Raw genomic sequence first — 21,528 nt, 5'->3', positions numbered from 1 at the left:
GAAGAAGCTCCCAGTGATGTTCATCAGGAAAAGACACTCTAAGGACTGAGGGAATGGACACAAGGCTGTTCTGCAGAGAAACAGCAGCATCCCCATAACTTCTGCTTTCACAGTAAAGTCATTCTGGGGACTCAGCGAAAACCTTCCCATCCCATTTTGCTACTTCTCTTCAAGTTCAGTTACACATCTGAAAATTAAGATCTTGGTACACAGCCAGAAATACTACATTCATGGTCATCAAAGAACTGTGCAGGTCTCAAGCGTGAATGGCAGAAAGCATTACAGAGCAGAGGAGAAAGCACCTCTTCTGAATTCACTGGCCAGTGGACGCAATACCTGGAGGAGAGCATGACAACCCACTCCAATATTCTTGCCTGGAGAATCCCATGGGCGGAGGAGCCTAGAGGACTCTAGTCCTTAGGGTCGCACAGAGTCAGACACAACTGAAGCAACTCAGCCCGCAAGAAGACTCAATACCAGGAAGTTCAAGGGAGAAGACAGGTAGCCAGACACACCATTTGTGGTGATAACTGATGCTTAGGTATATCATCCCATTCAGAAGGTTTTGGCAATGTTAACTGGCTATTTTCTTGTTCAAACTATTTCCTTTTGATCCTGGGTACGAAGATGTATCTCCCAGCCTCTCATACACTTGGGTGTGGCCATAAGACCACGTTCCAGACAGTGGATGATGGTGTATATGTGTGCCATTATTTCAGATCTGTCCATGAAGGGACTTCCCTGGTGGTCCATGGGTTAAGAGTCTACCTTGCAATGTAGGGCATGCAGGTCTGATCCCCGGTTGGGGAACTAAGATCCCACATGTACTGCAGCAACTAAGCCGTGTACTGCAACTGCTGAGCCCACGCGCCACAACTAGAGTCCACGTGCTGTGATGAAAGCCCCTGCATGACGCAACAAAGACCCAATGCAGCCAAATAAATGTGTTTTTAAAAAAGATTTGTCCATGAACAGTTCCCATACAATTCCGGCTCTTATACTATTTACAATCTAGGTGTCAGCAGGCTTCCCTGGTGGCTCAGATGGTAAAGAACCTGCCTGCAATGAAGGAAACCTGGCTTTGATCCCTGGGTTGGGAAGATCCCCTAGAGGAGGGCATGGCAGACCGCTCTAGTATTCCTGCCCAGAGAACCCCATGGAGAGAGGAGCCTGGCAGGCTACAGTCTGTGGGGTCGCAATGAGTTGGACACAACTGAGTGACTAAGCACATCCGGGTGTCAACACCCAAGGTGATCTTGGGAAAGACATAAAGATGGCAGAACGTCTGTTAGCCTGAATGATCTCATGGAACAGAGCATTTCTCTGCCAAAATGGCCTGCAGGCAAGGAAGAAAAACTACTGCTTGTAGAAATAAACAATAACAATAGTAAATAAACTTCCAAGTCATTTATTCTATACATGATAGTCATTTATTCTATACGACGTGATACACTCCATGCCACTCTGATTAAATGCTGGGAGAAAACTTACCTCACCAACAACTACAAATCATCCTCCAACTAAAAAGAATTGTGGGCAAGCATTCACACAGCAGATGTCATATAGGTCAGAGCTGGAGGGCTTTTCAACTTGTTTGAGAGTTGACCAAGGGACTGCTCGGGTAATTTATACGATGATGTAGCCGTGTGATGAAATACCGTGCCACCATGAAAAGGGACACAGTAGAGTTGTATGCGCTAATATGAGAGATCTTCATATCATTAATAAATCAAAAAGCAAGGCTCCAACAGTATATATAGTATTTTTATTGCTTTATTTATAGAGACATACACATAATTTTTTTTTTTTCTGCAACAAGTAAAAAGAAACAATTATCAATGGGTTACTTTTGGGGAAAAGGACAAGAAGGAGAAGTACATTTTTTATATCATTTTAATATTGTGTATGTATTAGTTTTATAAAAATGTCAATAGGGATAGCAACACACTGGGTTACTTCTCTTTTTCATGCATTCTTGTATTAACAAAAGGTTACCATTAAAATGTCAATCAGGGCATTGAAGGAAGGATTTTATCAATAAAATGGAATGAGCTCTCCTCCCTCCTGCAAGGCAGATTATCCCCCAAATGAGGACACTGTGAGGTGGCTGCTGATCAATAGCCCAGCATAACCATACAGCTGTGAATCTGTACTGATGTCATGAATGACCGTAAGGCTTTCCTATTTGTTTATTTGGGACTTAGGGCTCCCTATTTGTTTACTAGAAAAGTGACATGTGCAATCGCATTTCCCATTAGTGATCACTAGGAAATGCCTCAAGAGCCAGCCTCTTGTAAATTCTCTCCCAGAAGCTTTCATATGCTTTTCCTCTGAGTCCAGTGATATTCGTCCAAATGGCACATTCTGTGGGGAGAAAAAGCACTCAAACTCTGGAGAAAGGCACCAGCAAAGAAAAGCACAGGATGAAGGGGCATTAGCTGGTGCATAAGCAGTGTCTGGAGGGCCTGGAGTTAGGAATGTTCTCTCCTAACCCTGCAGAAATTCTGGGTGTTGTCTAAAAATTTCCTCAGAAGAGGAGGATGTCTTCAACGCACATATTTCCCAATAAAGTACAAAAATGCAGCTTTATGACCCTGGGCTCGTCTCTTTCGCCTGGGTTGAATTTTTGTAGCGGCAGAGAAAAGGCTGACCTGGGACACAGGTTCCGCATTTAACAAAGTAGGTGCTCGCTGAGCTGTTTGATATTTCGTTTACATCAACTGAATGCAGCTCCACCGGAACAGAGACGCTCTGGCAGAGAGAATGCATGGTTAAATATTCTGAGATAAATGGGTTACGCTATGGTCTCAGGTACCACGACCGAATGTAGGGCAGAGACAATGCTATTAGTCTAAGTGAGGATCCCAGGGCAACTTGTGTGCCTGCCCTGACCTAGGACGACAGGGAACACAAAGACACAGGCTTCCGAGAGTCCAAAGCTCACAGGGGAGACAGGTGAGTGAAAAAAATTACAACCAGCCAAACATTCCTACGCAATACATATTTCTTAAAATAGCTGAACACTCCCGAATTTGATTTCAACTCAGCATTATCTTCTTCTTTAAAGTATTCTGTACCAGGAAACATAATTCATTTGATTTGGGGCTGCATATTCAACATTACGTCAAACTGAGTTGCTCAAAAACAAACTGAGCTTCGCAAGCCAGAGGGTCTGCCAAGAACTAGGAGAACAGGGCTCAGCATCTAGCGTTTCAGTTCCTGCGTCATTCCAGCAGCACTCCCACCAGCTCTCTGAGCCCTCCTTGGAAAAATTACTAACAGAAAACCCCAGGCTACATTTCGAAGCAATGCTCCTCACAACAAAATTACTGGACAAAACACAGCTGAGTAATTGGATTCCTGTCTCTGGCTTAGCAAGGTGGAGACAGTTGATGAGCCCAGGGTAAGGACGTATCTGATGTTCCCACTTCATGACTGTCTGCAGTTCAAAACGCACTTGACACAGAAGAAAGGGCAAGGGGAGGCAGGGCTGTAAAGACCAGGGTGACGCACTAAATATCACCCCTGGGGCTCCAGTCAACTGTTCTGGAGTCTAGCCTCAAGGCAGAGGGAGGGAAATGCTGCCATCTAGAGGCAGTTAGGGATATTGGCTTTGATGGCTGTGCAGCCAACACAAAAGAGTGGAGGATGCTGGAAGTGGAGGACCTCACAGTCTTAGGAAGCAGCTGTCCGAGGGATATACTTGTCCAGGGACGGGTCCTCTGCTTGTGTGAGGAGAGGGTGTGCAAGGAGGAAATTCCCCGCCAGATAGAGCCGCTTCAGCTCCACAATTCTCATGAGAGTCAAAATGGAAACTCCTGTGACAGCAAAAGCGGGCACAAGGGATTAGAAGAATTAGAGAGAAGGGATCACCTGAATAAAAGATGTGTCAGACGTGGCACCTGGACAAAGGGCTGGCACCTCCTGAGACACAGAAACCTTTAGAGTTCCACTGCCAGATCTATGATCTACCGATAAGGGGAAAGAGCAGAAAGAAAGCCAGAGGGAGACCTTAAAATCTAACAGGTAATCAGCTCAAGACTGGCGCTTGGAAAGAAACAAGATGTGAGCGATGAGAAATACATGTGCGCTGTCATAAATTACTGGGATGCACAAAAAAGAAAATATGCACTTAAAGAAACGATGTTAAGATTGGTTGTATGTATACATGATTTCTGTCCCAACCTTCTAAGAACATTTTCTAATATTCCTATGGGAACCTACCCGCTTACGATGAAAATGTATATTTACTTTTTAAAATGAAATAAAACCGAATTTATCAAATCCCTAATTTCCTAAATGATTGACTGGGCCCAAGATTCCTGAGATAGAAAGCTAAATAAAGTTCTATGTATTCAAACATGTGGTTGTGTTTGTCCTGGTGGCAGATTCCCAATCTTTCCCTCTTAATGAAGTGCTTTCTGCGCTGACAGGTTCAGAGGATGGTTACAATTCAGATGAGAGTTTGATGTATCCTTCAGCCATGTGGGACAGGTTATAAGCTTAGGACTTTGGTGAGAACAGTTGCCACCAACAACTTCAGTGGCATCTAGTTAATTTCACACCAAATTCAGATTTGCTTAAAACGCCAGACGAGTGGGGACCATTCAGTCCTGTTCAAGCTTCTCCCTGCTCCGACAGGACAAGGATTCCAAGGGTTGCCAGGCTTGATGGATGAGAAAATCACTCCTTGTGCGGTGTCAGGGCCCATCTCCTTGTGAGCACATCCTTTCCATCAGCACAGGAGGTGGAGGATGTTCTGAGTAACTCAGAACACAGGCCGAACAGGGAACCAGCTCATGCCAGCAAACCGCTAGGTCGTTAACGCTTCACTTCTTTGTGGGCTCCTGTGACACTGCCATCAAAAAAAGTTTCTACAGCAGAGGACATCTCAAGAGCTAGTGTGGCGGTTGGTGACATTTATGCTTTCACAGCTGCAAGCAATAAGGAAGCCTGGTCACTCCTATCATGAACAAAGAAGTAGCCCCTGAGACTGACTAAGGAGGCTAATCTCCACATGGAGAGGGGGTCCCGGATCTGACACTGCCAACGCCCCATCTCTGAAACCCCACATCCCCAGCCCTTGGAGACCCACTATCAGCAAGCTCCAGGTTCTCAGGCTAGTGGTGGCAGGAATCGGTGAGTCCGCTCCAGGGGCAGAGAGGTCCAGGGTTAAGTGTTACACAACTCCAGAGAACAACCCACATTAAAGCCGGGCTGAGAGGTGCCCTGACATTGAGCAGTGGCACCGCCCAGGAGGCTGAACACGGAACCCTGACAAAAGAAGAAATGACAATCCAAAATCCCTGTGATTGTATACAAGTCGCAGATGTTTAATAACTTCACATGGGATGATTTTTTCTTCCCCTCACTAGGTTTCAAAGAAAGTGAGGAAGTTATTTCTCAAAGATAGAAAAATGTGAAAGTGAGAGGTAGTCTTTCAAATGTAACTGAAGATACATTTTACTTTAAAAGTTATGAGGTTCCCCTACCAGCCACACTAGATGTTAAAAACAGCACAAAACTATAGAAATTAGATTATATATACTATAAATATACTATATATAAAATATACTATAAATAATATATATATATTATATATATACTATTTATATATATATATATTCAAAAGACAAACCAAAGGAACAAAAGGGAGTCAAGGAATAGACCCAAAATACACTCGGGAATTTAGTATATGCTAAAAGTGGTATTAGATAGTGCAGGAAGAAGAAGCTGTTTGGTAATAGTGTTGGAATAACAGTCTAGCCACTTAGAAAAAAGAATAATAAACTGAACTGTTCTTTTACTCCTTAACAAAAATACGCTCCAAGTAGATTAGAGGTTTAAATATTAAAAACTAACCCATAAAGAGAGAAGAAAAGAAATAATAGTTAGAATCTGAGAAGAAGAAAAATCTTTCTAAGCATGACACAAAATCCAGGAGCCACTCAAAATTAATAGGCAAGCATCTGTCCAAATTAAGCAAAAAAATAAAGAATAAGGAGAAGAAGGCACAACTAATAAACAATATTAAGAACAGGAAAGGAGTCAAAGCTGCAGATGCCACACAGAATGAACATAATTTTCAAATTCAGATTAGTAAACAAATTCATGCAAAATTACAAAATACCAAACTGACTCAAGAAGAAACAAATAATCTGAATATTCTGGTAAACATTAAACAATTAGGTCAAGAATGTCCCCACAAAGAAAGTATCAGATGCAGATGACTTTATAGGCAAAACTCAGAAGACCCAAGAAGAAGATCCATCCATTCTTACAGATACCCTTTCAGAGATGAGAAAAGGAAGGAGCTTTCCCTGTGGTGGTAAAATCACTGTGTAGCAAATACTCCTTCCTTCACACTCCCTGCCTCCCTGATGCTGGATTTAACCATCCAGTCTTCACCAGTGGGCAGAAGTGATGCTGGCTCAGTTCCAAGCCTGACCCTTAAGAAAAAGTCAGTGTTCCTGCTTCCCCTTACAGGATTTTCCAATCTCCACCATCGGACAACCACACCCCAGGTAAGTGCTGCTCTTCACCCTGGACCCCAGAGTAAGATACAGAGAGTACAGAACTCAGACCTCCAGTCTGGATGGAAGCCAAGCCAATTCACAGATCCATGCCCCAAGGCAGCCACCCCAAGCCAACCCACAGATACACAGCAAGAGACAAATACTACTGAAGACTGTGGTGAGGAGCTCTGCTTTATCACACAGCATTATAGAAGTAGTGTACGGATGACTGAAACATTCCTATTCTTTTTGCTGAACTACCGTAACTTAACAAAGGCCATACAGAAGAGGGAAACTCTAAGCGAATACCATTTATAAACACAGAAGGTAAAATTCTAACAAAAATGCTAGTAAGCTGGATGCAAGAATGTACTTCTTTTTTTCATGTTATTTTCTGTGACAATGTATTTTTTCCAAAAAAAATGTAACATCAAAAAGCACCGCCAAAAAGCTGGGAAAACTGGACAGACACATGTCAAAGAATGAACACTCCCTAACACTATGCACAAAAATAAACTCAAATGGGTTAAAGACCTAAATATAAGGCCAGCCACTATAAAAATTCTTAGAGGGAAACCCAGGCAGAACATTCTTTGACATAAATTACAGCAAGATCTTTTTTGATCTACCTCCTAGAGTAATGAAAACAAAAAACAAACAAACAAAAAAAAAAACAAATGGGATCTAATTAAACTGAAACAGCAAAGGAGACCCTAAGCAAAACAAAAAGACAACCCTCAGAATGGAAAAAAAAAAAAACACTTGCAAAATGAAGCAACTGACAAGGGATTAATCTCCAAAATACAGAAACAGTTCATGTAGCTCAATATTAAAAAACAACAAATAACCCAATCCAAAAAAAAAAAAAAAAATGGGTGGAAGATCTAAAGAAGACATACAGATGGCCAAAAAGCACATGAAAAGATGCTCAACATCACTAATTATAAAAGAAATGACAACCAAAACTACAAAGAGGTATCATTTCACACTGGTCAGTATGTCCACCATCAAAAAATCTACAAACCAAAAATGCTGAAGAGGGTGTGGAGAAAAGGGAACCCTGCTACACTGTCAGTGGGAATGTAACTTGGTATAGCCATTACAGAGAAGAGTAACTTAAGAAACTCCTTAAGAAGCTAAAAATAGAACTACCATATGACCCAGCAATCTACTCCTGGGCATATACCCAGAGAAAACCATGATTCAAAAGATGCATGCACCCCAGTGTTCACTGCAGCACTGTTTACAACAGCCAAGTCAAGGAAGCACCGTAAATGTCCATCCACAGAGGAACAGATAAGCAAGCTGTGGCACATATATACAATGGAATCTTACCAGCCATAAGAAAGAAAAAAATAATGTCATTTGCAGCAACATGGAATGGACCTAGAGACTGTCCTACTAAGTAAAGTAAGTCAAACACAGAAAGACAAATATCATACGATATTGCCCATATGTGACTAAAAAAAAGGGTGCAGTCAAACTTACAAAACAGAAGCATAGTCATGGATGTAGAAAACAAACTCATGGTTACCAGGGGATAAGAGGGGGAGGGATAAACTTGGAGACTGGATTGACATATATATACAATTACATATAAAATAGATAACTAATAAGGACCTACTGCCCTAGAGAATGGAGAAGGCAATGGCAACCCATTCCAGTACTCTTGCCTGGAAAATCCCATGGATGGAGGAGCCTGGTAGGCTGCAGTCCATGGGGTCGCTAAGGGTTGGACTTGGCTGAGCGACTTCACTTTCACTTTTCACTTTCACGCATTGGAGAAGGAAATGGCAACCCACTCCAGTGTTCTTGCCTGGAGAATCCCAGGGATGGGGGAGCCTGGTGGGCTGCCCTCTATGGGGTCGCACAGAGTCGGACACGACTGAAGTGACTTAGCAGCAGCCCTAGAGAAGGAAATGGCAACCCACTCCAGTATTCTTGCCTGGTAGATCCCATGGACAGAGGAACCTAGAGGGCTACAGTCTATAGGGTCAAAAAGAGTCGGACACGACTAAGCAACTAAACAAGGACCTACTGCATAGCACAGGGAACTCTACTCATTACTCTGTAATGACCTGGGTGGGAAAAGAGTTAAAAAATGAGTGGGAATGTATATCAATACAAAACTGATACACTGTGCTGTACACCTGAAACTAACACAGCATTGTAAATCAACTATACTCAATACAATTTGTAAATAATAAAATAAAAAACCAATACCAAATACAGAACAAGGATTTTTCTATAAAAATGTAAAAAGAAATTTTTCACCAGATGTAGAGCTCCCCCTTCAACAACAACAACAACAACAACAACTCAGAGTAGAAATGTTCAAGATTTTCTCTCCGTGTTTAAGGACAATATGAATGTGTGGTATCATCATTTCTATTCAACATAATCCTAGAAGCCATGATAAATAAAGAAAGATTTTTTAAAAGAAAAGTTAAAAAGATTGGAAAAGGAAGAAATAAAGCTGCATTTATTTGAAGATCATCACTGTCTATATTGTCTGCAAAAAATTCCCATCCCTCAAATTTAAAGAAGAGAAAGAATCAGTAAGAATTAACCTGGCTGATGAATTTAAAAATATACAAAACCTATTCAATTTCCATACATTAGCAAATAGGTACACGTTTGTTTTATTAAGAATAAATCTAAAAAGGATATACAAATTCTTTCAGGAAAAAATAATAAAAAGTTATTTAAAAACATTAACAAAGTCCTAAGTAAATGGAGCAATATACTATGGTCTAGAATAGTAAAACCCCATAAAAATGTCAATTTCCCAAACTCATCTCTAGATTTAACAAAATTCTGATTAAAATCTCAATCAGCTTTCAGAATGTCACAAGTGATTTTACAGAAAAGATAAACAAGCCCCAAATAGCCAACAATCAATGAACAACAGTGACATATGGGAGTTCTCTTGTCCAGGTATTAATAAGACATCTTATGAAGTTACAATAATTAATAAAGTACGATATTGGCATGGAATAGCCAAATTGGTCAAATCCAGGATTGAGAGTCCAGAAAGAAAAACACAAAGAAAGCCTAATACTTAGCAGTCACCTCTGATATGTGTTATGTTCTTTAACTTAATGACAACGATGTCAGCATTAACCATTTCCATTCTACAACCTCAACAAGGTTCAAGTTTCCTTAGAAATGTCAGTACTAGAATAATTCATTCCTAAGTTTCCCAAACCCAAACACACCAGTCCTTTTCATCATCTGCTATGTTTAGAAGAACAGTCTGCAAATAAAGCAAGACAAAGGGCCTGTGTGCTAAGGATGCTGCTGCTGCTAAGTCGCTTCAGTCATGTCCGACTCTTCACGACCCCATTGACGCAGCCCACCAGGCTCCCCCATCCCTGGGATTCTCCAGGCAAGAACACTGGAGTGGGTTGCCATTACCTTCTCCAATGCATGAAAGTGAAAAGTGAAAGTGAAGCTGCTCAGTCATGTCCTCCTCTTAGTGACCCCATGGACTGCAGCCCACCAGGCTCCTCCATCTATAGGATTTTCCAGGCAAGAGTACTGGAGTGGGGTGCCATTGGATGGGAGCCCCACAAATACTGAACAAAATTCTTGGCAGAAAAATAGGCAGCACACAGCAGCTGCCAGCAGAATTAGGCAGTGATCGTGGTTAAGAGGGGTTAGGAAAAATGCTCTGCCCTTCTGAGCACATCACACTGAGCACATCACACTGGAGCCAGACCATGAGTCCACGTAATTGAGAAAGGTATAATTGCAAGTCCTAGAGAATTAAGGCCATGGCACTGAAAGACGTGGGCTGATTTATGTGGGTCACATAAAACACACACACACACTCAAATGAAAAGACAGGCACTCACTCTCAACTGGGAAAAAAAAACCAAACAACTCAAAACTCTAAAAGAAACTACAAAACTCTGTCTTCAAGTAGTTATGGCCCCCAAATCATCAGGCAGAGGCATATATTTAGCACTCTACATATATAAGAAATTGTTAGGATTTAAAATTAATTAATAGATATGCTATTTTTTATGAACTATAACAGAGGGTAAATTAGGAACATCATGTCCCATAAAGTTTGTTTGTGATGAGCCATAATTCTCTGGTTGGGCTCTCAAAAACTTATTTAGTTACTCCTATTGAAATTCCTATTAAAATGTTTTATGCTCTCAGCTCACTTAAAAGCTTCATATTTCTAGGAGTTTGTTTATGCCTAACTTCCATGAATACAGAGGGAATCATGCTTTAAATAAAAATGAAATACCAAAGAAAATGTCATTTTAAAGGATGAAAATCAAATTAAAATCTAAATTGCAAATCATCTAACATGTATAAGAAAGTGCTGAAAGGGAATATATTTTTAAGGATCATAAACCAAACTATAATATTAATTGCAATAAGAAGGCTTATTTAAATGAAAAGCCCCCAAAGTAAGGATTTCATAAGCAATGTTTCTAATTTATATGATTCACATGCTAACATTTGTTTCTGTCTTTTACACAGCTAACCAATTAAAGCATATTTCTAAAGAATTAATTTTATTTGCCAGCAATTATTTGTTATCTTAGCTATAATTCTGCAGCTTTTCAAGCAACAAATAAACGAATGTGTTACATCTGGAGGAGAAAACACAAAAAGTGATGGTATAATATTTGAATACATACAATTACTGGTATGTAACATTCTAATTAACATAATTAACTTTGAAGCAGTTCACACAATAACTGTTAACATTTGTGTCAATTTAGTAGCAGTTAATGACATGTGTCGCAAAGAACTGCTACTCCTTTCATTTATAAGTGAAATGTAAAAAACCTTTCCAAAAAAGAAAAGGCAACCTCAATGAATACTCAAAACTCTTTAATCAATAAAGCGCTACCCTGGCAGGCTTAGAGGGCAGACCTTGTAGTTTATTCCAAGGATCTACTAACTGGAATATGGGCACCTTAGGGGGAACACAGTATAATCAAATGGGGTTTAGGGAAAAAAATGGAATACCAGTTTGTTTTCTATGTCTCTTCTTTTTTGTTGGTTTTAGTCCATAATTTGGCATTCAGGCTGACACTCAGCTGATATGTACCAGTGCTGGTGGCTAAAATACTTCCTTACAGGATACCAAGTAGCCATTGCCTCAAGCACTCCAAGTACATTCCACCTCTCCCATCACCTACCCCAGGGCCCCCTGCACCTCTCCATGATGTGGCAGCTACATGATTAACATCTGACAAAGGGAGCTGCCTCCAGGCCCCTGCTGAAACCCCACAGTCAATGTTCTAATGATTTCCTAGTGGAAACTCACAGGTCTGTTAAAATATTTTTTAGTACCTCTTCTACCTACATGTAAATCATTTTTAAACATAGTCACACATTAGGGGATGCATACTCAAAATGTTTTATTGATGGTGTGAATCAGCAAAAATAGTAGAGGCCCAGCAGGCATCCTCTGACTTTTGTTACACATGGACAAACAATAGCAAAGGTTGGCAGTGGCAAATAAATGACTGCAACATTAGTCATGTTTTCTGTAAAGCAGATGTTAGCATCCTGAAGCTCCAAACATACAGGCGCTGTGCTACACGGGACACAAAATGTCAACCCCAAAGGACGCAAATTGTATGCCTGACACAAAAAGATGACTCATGAACCTTTGTATAATCCAAAGAGAAGAATGAAAGGAAAGTAGTTGGGGTTTCTTTTTCTGGATGCTTTTTTTTTTATTTAATTGTTTAGTGACATCATTCCTAAAAGAGTACTTCATGTTGAAAACACCACATTATCCTTTCCCTACAACTTTACATTTCAAACAAGTGTCATGCCTTTCAAATTATCCCGCATAAAACATAGTAGACCTGCAATTATCTGAAAACAATCAGAGAAACTTATCTTTATGAGTCCAGCCTCATCCATTCATTCAACCATAAACTGTACATCATGTATTCAATAAAACTCAAATTTCCTGGTTTAATAAACACATCAGTTTTCTACTCTTGGACAAGAGGGTAACAACAGTTAACACTGTTACTCTATTCCTGTGTGTTCCAAGGACCTTAACAGATACCATCTCACTTGATTCTAGCAACAACCACATAAGATAGGTACCACTAATATTCCTTTTTTTCAGAGGCACAGAAAAGTTGCGTTCCATGGTCAAGGTGGTACAGTCCAGATGCCAACCCAGGCAGCCTGGCTTCTGAAGTCCACGCTCTTAAACATGACTCTAAACTGCCTACAGTAATTAAGTTCTGAATCAAGTGCTTGTAAAAACTGATCACAATTTAGATAAAGGCCACCGAGTGCACAGTCTCTCTGGGCAAGGGGAAAGGGCTGACCCAAGGTCTACTGCATCCATAAAATTCTCCAGTTTCAGGATTTATTTTCAGAAGCAAGGCTCTCAAAGGTCAATTAAAATGTAGAGAGGTCCTACAGGCAAAACCTAATATAAACCCATGATATTTTACTTAGTGTCATTTTTAATAGCCCACCAAATGAAATATTTTAGGCTCACATCTTTATCAGCTATAGGTCATTTTCCTGGGCTCTTTAGGCAATCAGACCATTTGGAGATGAGGAGGGGAGTGGGAGAAGGCAAGCAGAGAGACCCTTACAGTTTCAGTGATAAATGCTTTGGTTTGGACATGCACAATTCAAAGGAGAATTAATGTGAGGATGTGGAGAGACATCAGGGAAGGCTTCCTGGAAGAGGAAGTGCATATGCTAAGGTACAGACAGGTATTGCCCTGGCAGAAAGAAGGGAGGTACATAGAGAGGTGTTTTCTTTCTAGAGCAAAGAAGGGCATGAGATGAGGAATCTAATACCCTTTGGGGAATGATAGGTGGTTCACCCCTGCCCTGGTTATCTAGCCAAAATTTAGAAGCACTTGAAGACGAGAACCCCCCCGACCCTCCATCAAGTGAATCTCTCAAGGGGATGGATGTTCCAGCAAATGCGGAAAGTGTAGAAGTTTCTTAATGGTTTTTTGACCAGAGCTATGTACAAAGGGAGACAAAATGATATGACTGGTTCATATTATTTACAGACTAAAACATCACTGCTCGTGTATAGGAACAAAAAAGAAAAAAAAAAGCAAATGTGTTACACTTAAACTAGGAAAGAAGCCTACTTAACTGAGCACCTATATAGGTTAAGCAGGAGGTATCTATAATGAAAGAAAAACAAATAGATTTCATGTAATGAAGAGATTTCACAGGAGTTCTAGAAGAGCATATATACGTACCAAAAATTTCCTATGCATACTAAATTTTATATACATACTAAAAACTTCCTATTAAAGAAATATTTCATTAATATAGTAAAAAGGAAAGAACACAGGTAAAAGAAAGAATAAACAGAAGTTAGGGACCTAAAGAAGCCAAACAGCAGGAGCACTAGGGCTTAGAATGACAATCAGTCCTACTTTGAGGTCAGGATTACCAAAACTGAAGCTAGAGCTTCTTTGTCTTTTCAGAGATTTGTAAAAATGCTGTCTGCTACCCAGAACCCATTCTTTCTTTTTTCAATTGAAGTATAGTTGCTTTACAGTGTTGTGTCAACCTCTGCTGTGCAGCAAAATGACTCAGTTATACACACAGATACATTCTTTTTTATATTCGTTTCCATTATGATGAATCATGGGGTAGTGAATACAGTTCCCTGTGCTAGCCACAGTAGGACCTGGTGGTTTATCCATTCTAAATTAACAGCTTGCATCTATCAACACCACACTCCCAGTGTGCTCCTCTCCCGGCCTCCTTAGCAGCCATGAGTCTGCTCTCTGTGTCTGTGAGTCTGTTTCTGTTGTGTAGATACGTTCATTTGTGCCACTTTCAGATTACACATACAGGTGATATCACATGGCATCTGTCTTTCTCTGTCTGACTTACTTCACTTAGTATGATGGTCTCTGCTGTTGTTGTTCAGTCGCTAAGCCATGTCCGACTCTTTGCAACCCCGTGGACTGCAACATGCCAGGCTTCCCTGTCCTTTACTATTTCCCAGAGTTTGCTCAAATTCATGTTCAATGAATAGTCACAGTCAATGATGCTATCTAACCATCTCATCCTCTGTCACCCCCTTCTCCTCCTGTCCTCAATCCTTCCCAGCATCAGGGTCTTTTCGAATGAGTTAGCTCTTCATATCAGGTGGACAAAGTGTTGGAGCTTCATCTCCAGCATCAGTCCTTCCAGTGAATATTCAGAGTTGATTTCCTTTAGGATTGACTGGTTTTGATCTCGTTGCAGTGTAAGCTTGATTAGGTAACATTTGCTTAGTTTTGCTTTTATTTCTATTGCCTTGGGAGGCTGACCTAAGAAAACACTGGTACAATTTACATCAGAGAATGCTCTGCCTACACACTCTTCTAGGCCTTTATGGTATCATGTCTTATGCTTAAGTCTTTAAACCATTTTGAGTTTATTTTTGTGCATGGTGTGAAGCGTGTTCTAACTGCATTGATTTAATGTGGTTGTCTAACTTCCCCATCATCATTTGTTGAAGAGACCATCTTTTTCTCACTGTATATTATTGCCTCCTTTGTCATAGATTAATTGACCATAGGTGTGTGGGTTTATTTCTGGGCTGTCTATTCTGTTCCATTGATGCATATGCCTGATTTTGTACCAGTACCACACTGTTTTGATAACTGTAGCTTTGTAGTATCATTTGATGTCTTGGAGAGTTTTATCTCCTGTTTCCACCCCCCGCCCCCCCCCCCCAGATTGCTCTGGCAAATATGGATCTCTTTTCTTTTAATTAATTTATTTAATTGAAGGCTAATTACTTTACAATATTATAGTGGTTTTTGCCATACATTGACATGAATCAGTCATGGGTATACATGTGTCCCCATCCTGAACCCCCCTCCCACCTCCCTTCCCATCCCATCCCTCAGGGTTGTCCCAGTGCCCTGGCCTTGAGCACCCTGTCCCGTGCATCTAACCTGGACTGGTGATCTATTTCACATATGGTAATATACTCATGGAGAAGGCAATGGCAACCCACTCCTAGCGACCCCACTTTATTTTTTCACTTTCATGCATTGGAGAAGGAGATGGCAACCCACTCCAGTGTTCTTGCCTGGAGAATCCCAGGGACGGGGGAGCCTGGTGGGCTGCCGTCTATGGGGTCGCACAGAGTCGCACACGACTGAAGCGACTTAGTAGCAGCAGCAGCAGCAATATACACGTTTCAATGCTATACTCTCAAATCATCCCACCCTTGCAAATATGGATCTCTTATGGCTCCATGTAAATTTTGGATTATTTGTCCTAGTTCTGTGAAAAATGTCATGGATAATTTGATTGGGATCACATTAAATCTATGGATTGCTTTGGGTAGTACTGTTATTTTAACAACATTAATTCTTCCAACCCAAGAGCATGGGTTGTCTTTCCATTTCACTGAATCCTGTTTTATTTCCTTTATTAATGTTTATAGTTCTCAGTATGTAAGTCTTTCAGTTCCTTGATCAGGTTTAGTCCTTTTTTTTTTTTCAGTATAATTTTATTGGCACCTGTTCTTTAAGTGTTTTCTTTAAATGGAGGTTGATCTGCCCTGAACAATTAAATAACATATTTATTATATCACAAATAGCTAAGCTGGACCTGTCACATGGCTCTACTCTTAAAAATGAAATGCCCAATAGTATGTCAAATCACAAAGAATAGGTCTCACAATCCCTTAAGCCATTATTAACATCCAGTCAATGAACCTAACAAATACAAAGACTATTTCCTTATGACTAAAGTGCTTTAAGGTAGCAGCTTTTCCACCCAAGAAACTTCCTAAGGAAAAACGCATCACTTGATGGGGTCTTTGAAGGCTCCCCAGCTACTTCATGCAGACATTTTTCTCATTAAAAGATGGTACAAATCCTGGTGACCTCCTACAGTTCGGATTAAATTAGAAATCCTTCTATCACAGACACCCATGAGTTTCCCGGTTTTCATGCGGTCCTTTGCCTCCCTACCCACGCTAGAAACATCACATTAAGAAGAAACTGTCCATGTTAAAAATCACTGTCCATGTCACATTGTTCACTTTATCTACCACTCCTCACCCCATTCTACTGTGTATGTAGTTCCACGATGCCTTGAAGCTTGCCCAACCAAAACCTTCCAGAACCTGCAGCCCATATCATTCCTGAAAGTCTAGGAATACACTGAAAACTCTCCAGCCTGTAATCATCTTCTAGTTTGTTCTCTAATTTCTCAGAAGCCTCATTTCAACTATATTACAAGCTGCTTAAAATTCAAGACCATGTGTGACCTCTTTTCTATAAAGGTTTTAATACCAGCTGTATAATAGAGACTCCACTAATAATCAATTAACTGATTAACGAGCATAATAAAGAATACACCGATTCAGAATCCAGTACCACAGAGTGAAACTGTGGGTGCCAATAAACTAGGAATAAGTATAATTATAAATACTGCTAATTCTTAGCTAACCAGCCAAGTATTCTAGAAAAATAAGGTAGGAAAGATACTGAAGTATGTTAGATTTTCCAAAGCCACAATAACCAGGACCTTCCTAAGAAGTCCATGAATTAAAATAATAATTTTTCTCTTCTCCCAAGAAAGGAAATGTTACATCCCAATACCTTCTCTCCCCCAAAGCACTAATTACTATGAGTTTCTTGGTTTCTGACGGTAGAATTCATTCGACACACTAAGATAGCAAAAAGCTAAGTGCTGTAATTTTACCACGGGGGCAAAAGGACACCAGAAAGGTCAAGGCAAGGGGCCCAGCAGAGAGGCAGCTGTCCTCCAGCGGACCAAGGGACCCTTCTAAGACGGCAGCTATGACTGCCTCACCGCCTTTACCTTCACCATCATCTCCCCAGACACACAACCCAATCAAATTCTTGACAGCCCAACCATTCAACTAGTCTGGGCTTCAGGAAGCAGAACAGGAGCATCAGTTCAGTTCAGCTCAGTCGCTCAGTCATGTCTGACTCTTTGCAACCCCACAGACTGCAGCACACCAGGCTTTCCTGTCCATCACCAACTCCCAGAGTCCACCCAAACTCACATCCGTTGAGTCGGTGATGCCATCCAACCATCTCATCCTCTGCCATCCCCTTTTCCTCTTGCCTTCAATCTTTCCCACCATCAGAAACTATCAAAAGTTGAATTAAGACTTCCTTACGGGAGCTTCCTGGTTGCTCAATGGTTAGGATTCTGGGCTTTCACTGCCATGGCCTGGGTTCATTCCTGGTTAGGGAACTGAGATCCTGCAAGCCATGTGGTGCATCCAGAAAAAAGGAGAGAAGACCTCCTCAACATTTCTTTAAAAACTACCATTATCTAAGTACTAAACAGTACATACCAGGAACTACCCTCAGTGCTAAAGATACAGTGAGGATAAGAAAGCTGGAGTGCCAGCACTCTCCATTCTCTGGGTCATCCCATCACTCTTAATAGGCAGGTTGGTCAGGTACTGAAATAGGTATACCAGTTGGGTAAGTGGGTAGTAAGTAAAACAACCTATGATCTCTCTCTCCCTCTTTCACACACACACGGCATTGCTGTTATAAATCTGCTTTGCTCCCCTCTATGATGGTCAGTAATTAATAGAGAACATGCATTTCCACCCTGTAAATCCCATAGAATATTTATTGGTGCCATCCATCTCACGGACTCTCAAACACCTCTCATAAGAAGTCCACACTTGGCCAGTCTGTTCAGGCACACCCACGCAGAGAGCCGCTCCGGCAGGCATTCTGTCCTTCCCAGGAAGGACAACACATACATAAAGTAATGAATTTTTTTTTAACCTCTGCAAAAGGTAAAGAAGAGCAAACTGGGGCTGAAAGTTTTAAGTGACTACTTCTGACTGGAACTCAATTTCAGAAAAAAACTCTCCCCCACCAAATAATTAGTAGTTCTTCATTCATTCATTCACTGAATCACAATACCCTTCACCTGTTTCCTGCTGATTATTCTCATGGCACCCAGGCATGTTCAGAGTAAGGATGCACATTTAGAGTATCTTTTCACAGAAGCAAGAGTTGGATTACAGCAAGGATTTTATAGTTCATTTTTAAGCCGATCTTTGATTAATAGACCCCTGATAAACCAGTTACTCTGTGGATAGGCTCAGGTGAGCCCACAATGAGATTTATCTTCATGGATTAGGCCTGACCTATAAGAACCTGCTTAGGGGTCCCTACTGCTATTTCAGCCCTGAGTTACGAAAATTCATCCCTTTACTATCAATAGAATCTAGCTCAGAGGGTAATAACTAGGAGATGTATTACTCCTGGAATACAAGCACTCCTGAGACTTTGATTATAATGTCCACAGCTGAAGGCACTATTTCACAATTGAGATTACTATTTTCCAGATGAAAAAAACTCTGAGCTGTGGAATAATGCCTTCAGCTACATACATTGTAATCACACTCAGCAGTTCTTGTATCCCAAGAGCAATACAGGGTACCAGTAGTTGGGCTGGTGAGTTGATTTAGGGAATGGAAGGAAGAAGTTGGAGGAGAAAACATAGATAACCCTAATTTCATATTTGCTTTATCTGGGGGGACTTTGGCGTAAGAGTTCAACACGTGCAAAAACCATATCAACTTCACTAAAAAGAAAAAATACATTTAAAAAGTAATTATTTTTCAAACCAGCAAACTTGGTTTTTTTGGAAGTTCAGGGTGGGTTTTTTTTGGGAATATTGACTGCTGGCCAGAATATAAAGAGACGTAAAATCTCAACTCAGTCACTGTGATGTCTATGCTCAGTCGTGCCTGACTTTGCAAGCCCATGGACTGTAGCCCACCATGCTCCTTTGTTCATGAGATTTTTCAGGCAAAAACTGTAGTGGGGTGCCATTTCCTCTTCCAGGGGATCTTTCCGACCCAGGGATCGAACCCACATCACCTGCTTGGCAGGTGGATTCTTTACCACTGAGCCACCTGGGAAGCCATATATTGATTTCTCAATATATGGAAGCACAAAGTTGTACAGTATTCCTAGAAACAATTTAGCAAGAGTATGGAAAACCTACATCATGCTCATATCATTTGCCACATTAATCCCCTCCCAGAATCTACCCTGACAAAACAACCAGAGGTGAACGAAGACTTATTAAAAGCCTGCTCATTACCATTATTTTCAATGGGTAAAACCTGGAAATAACCTAAAGGGGGAAATAGTATAATAAATTGTGAGAAATCCATACACTGGAATATTATACAGCCTTTAAATTGAGTCATAATGGCTAAGGAGAAATGCTAATTCACGTTGTATTCTACAAATTTTGTTAAGCAATTTATCCAAGGGCATTCAAATAGTTCCTACATCAATATTTAACAGACACTCTCTCGGAGTTAACTAATTGGACTTCGGCTCAGGTTTTTGTTTTTGAGTTATAAGGCCAATAAAGTATTGATATTATATTAAATGACTGCAAATAAAGTCTGTATCCTAAATAAATGCTGACATTATGTTGGTACATTCTGCATGAATTTAAAAGGAAAAATGCACTTTCGCATACGTTTAGTGAATTTTCCCTGATTCTTCATAATGCACTTTTGCAAATGGAAAAGATGAATATTCATTAAGGCTCTCTGAATATATTACAGTTTAAATAGTTTGGTTTTAATATTTATAATACATCATGAAACATAATTTTTCCACTAAAAGAAATGGATACAGTGTCAAAAGAGGGCCACTGAAGAAACATAAAATTATACTACTTAACCTAATATTAAAAATTGAAAAACAATATTTGAAAGTACTTCCACCCCTCAAAACAGTTAACTGTTCTTAAAAAAAAAAAAACTTTCAGTTTGTGGGGTTGGTGAATTTAGAGTGAAAATAAGGAAGAAAGAAACCACAAGCTGGTCTGTGCTGTCCTGTGGTAACTCGCTTCAGTCATGTCCGACTCTTTGAAACCCAATGGACAGTAGCCTGCCAGTCTCCTCTGGTTCTCCAGGCAAGAATGCTGGAGTGGGTTGCCATGTATTTTTCCAGGGGATCATCCCGACCCAGGGATGAAACCCACAGCTCTTTTGTCTCTTGCACTGGCACGTGTGTTCTTAACCACTAGCATTCACAAGCCTGCAAAAAGCTAAGGACCAAATGGTCAAACTCCTACTCAAATCAAAGGATCTGATTTCCTCCCTTCTGAGAATACCACTTCAGCTAAGACCAGCTGACAACCCCCAAGAAATATTTTTTCTACCAACCTCAGGAACGCTGACATCAGCACTTCTTGAGTCACAGATGCTGTGCGAAGTAGCGCACAAGAATTTGCTCATTTATTCCTCACTATAAACTTATGAAGCAATAGATCCACTAGCCCCACCTCACAGATGAAGAAACTGAGGCTCACACAGCCAATAAGTGGTAGAAACTTGAGCTGATCTCTAAAACACTCTGCTTCTCATTGCCCAACTGAATAATTATAGTTTAATTCCTGAACACAGTTTCCAAAATTAACTACTCTCTGGCTCGAGAAATATCTTCTTGATTAGGCTAAACAATATAAACCTAAAGGGTAAAATACAGATTAAAACCAAAAAATAAACAAGAGTCTGTTCTAGGACACTTAAAAAGTAAAGAAAGGAAATATATTTACTTTTACATTCAACAAGCCTTCACTGAGCACCTATTATGTGCCAAGGAGTGTTCTAGGCCCCAGGGAAACACTCGGTAAAACAGAAAAAAATAGCTGTCTTCAACCATTATATTTCTAACTATTATGTTAGAATTAAAGGGTTTGTCTTCCATCAAAAAAAAAAAAAAAGAATTTTTCATCAGAATAGGAGATAAACAATAAGCAAATTATGTGATATATTGGAAGGAGATAAAGCTATTGAGAAAAGTGGGGTGTGTGGCATGCAGTGAGGGAAAGACTTTCAAACAAAATGGTCAAGGAAGCGCTCAATAAGAAAGAATATGACAGGGATGCTCACAAGAATCAGAACAGATGAGTCACATGATTCAAATCAAACAGAAAACTGTTGAAAATACTGGAAACTAATTTTCACTGTGTTTCTGCCATCCATCTA

The 21,528-nt window shown here is 40.3% G+C and overlaps 1 protein-coding gene across 1 annotated transcript in view; it reads right to left on the bottom strand.

Annotated features, from left to right (window-relative positions):
• Positions 1-21,528, bottom strand: part of MAST4 (microtubule associated serine/threonine kinase family member 4) — a 617,121-nt gene that overhangs the window by 385,855 nt on the left and 209,738 nt on the right.

The sequence above is a fragment of the Bos mutus genome, chromosome 20 (assembly GCF_027580195.1).
Source record: "Bos mutus isolate GX-2022 chromosome 20, NWIPB_WYAK_1.1, whole genome shotgun sequence".
Classification (NCBI taxonomy): Eukaryota; Metazoa; Chordata; class Mammalia; order Artiodactyla; family Bovidae; genus Bos; species Bos mutus.
Note: the sequence above shows the minus strand (reverse complement) of the source record. Positions and strands in the feature narration are given on the sequence as shown.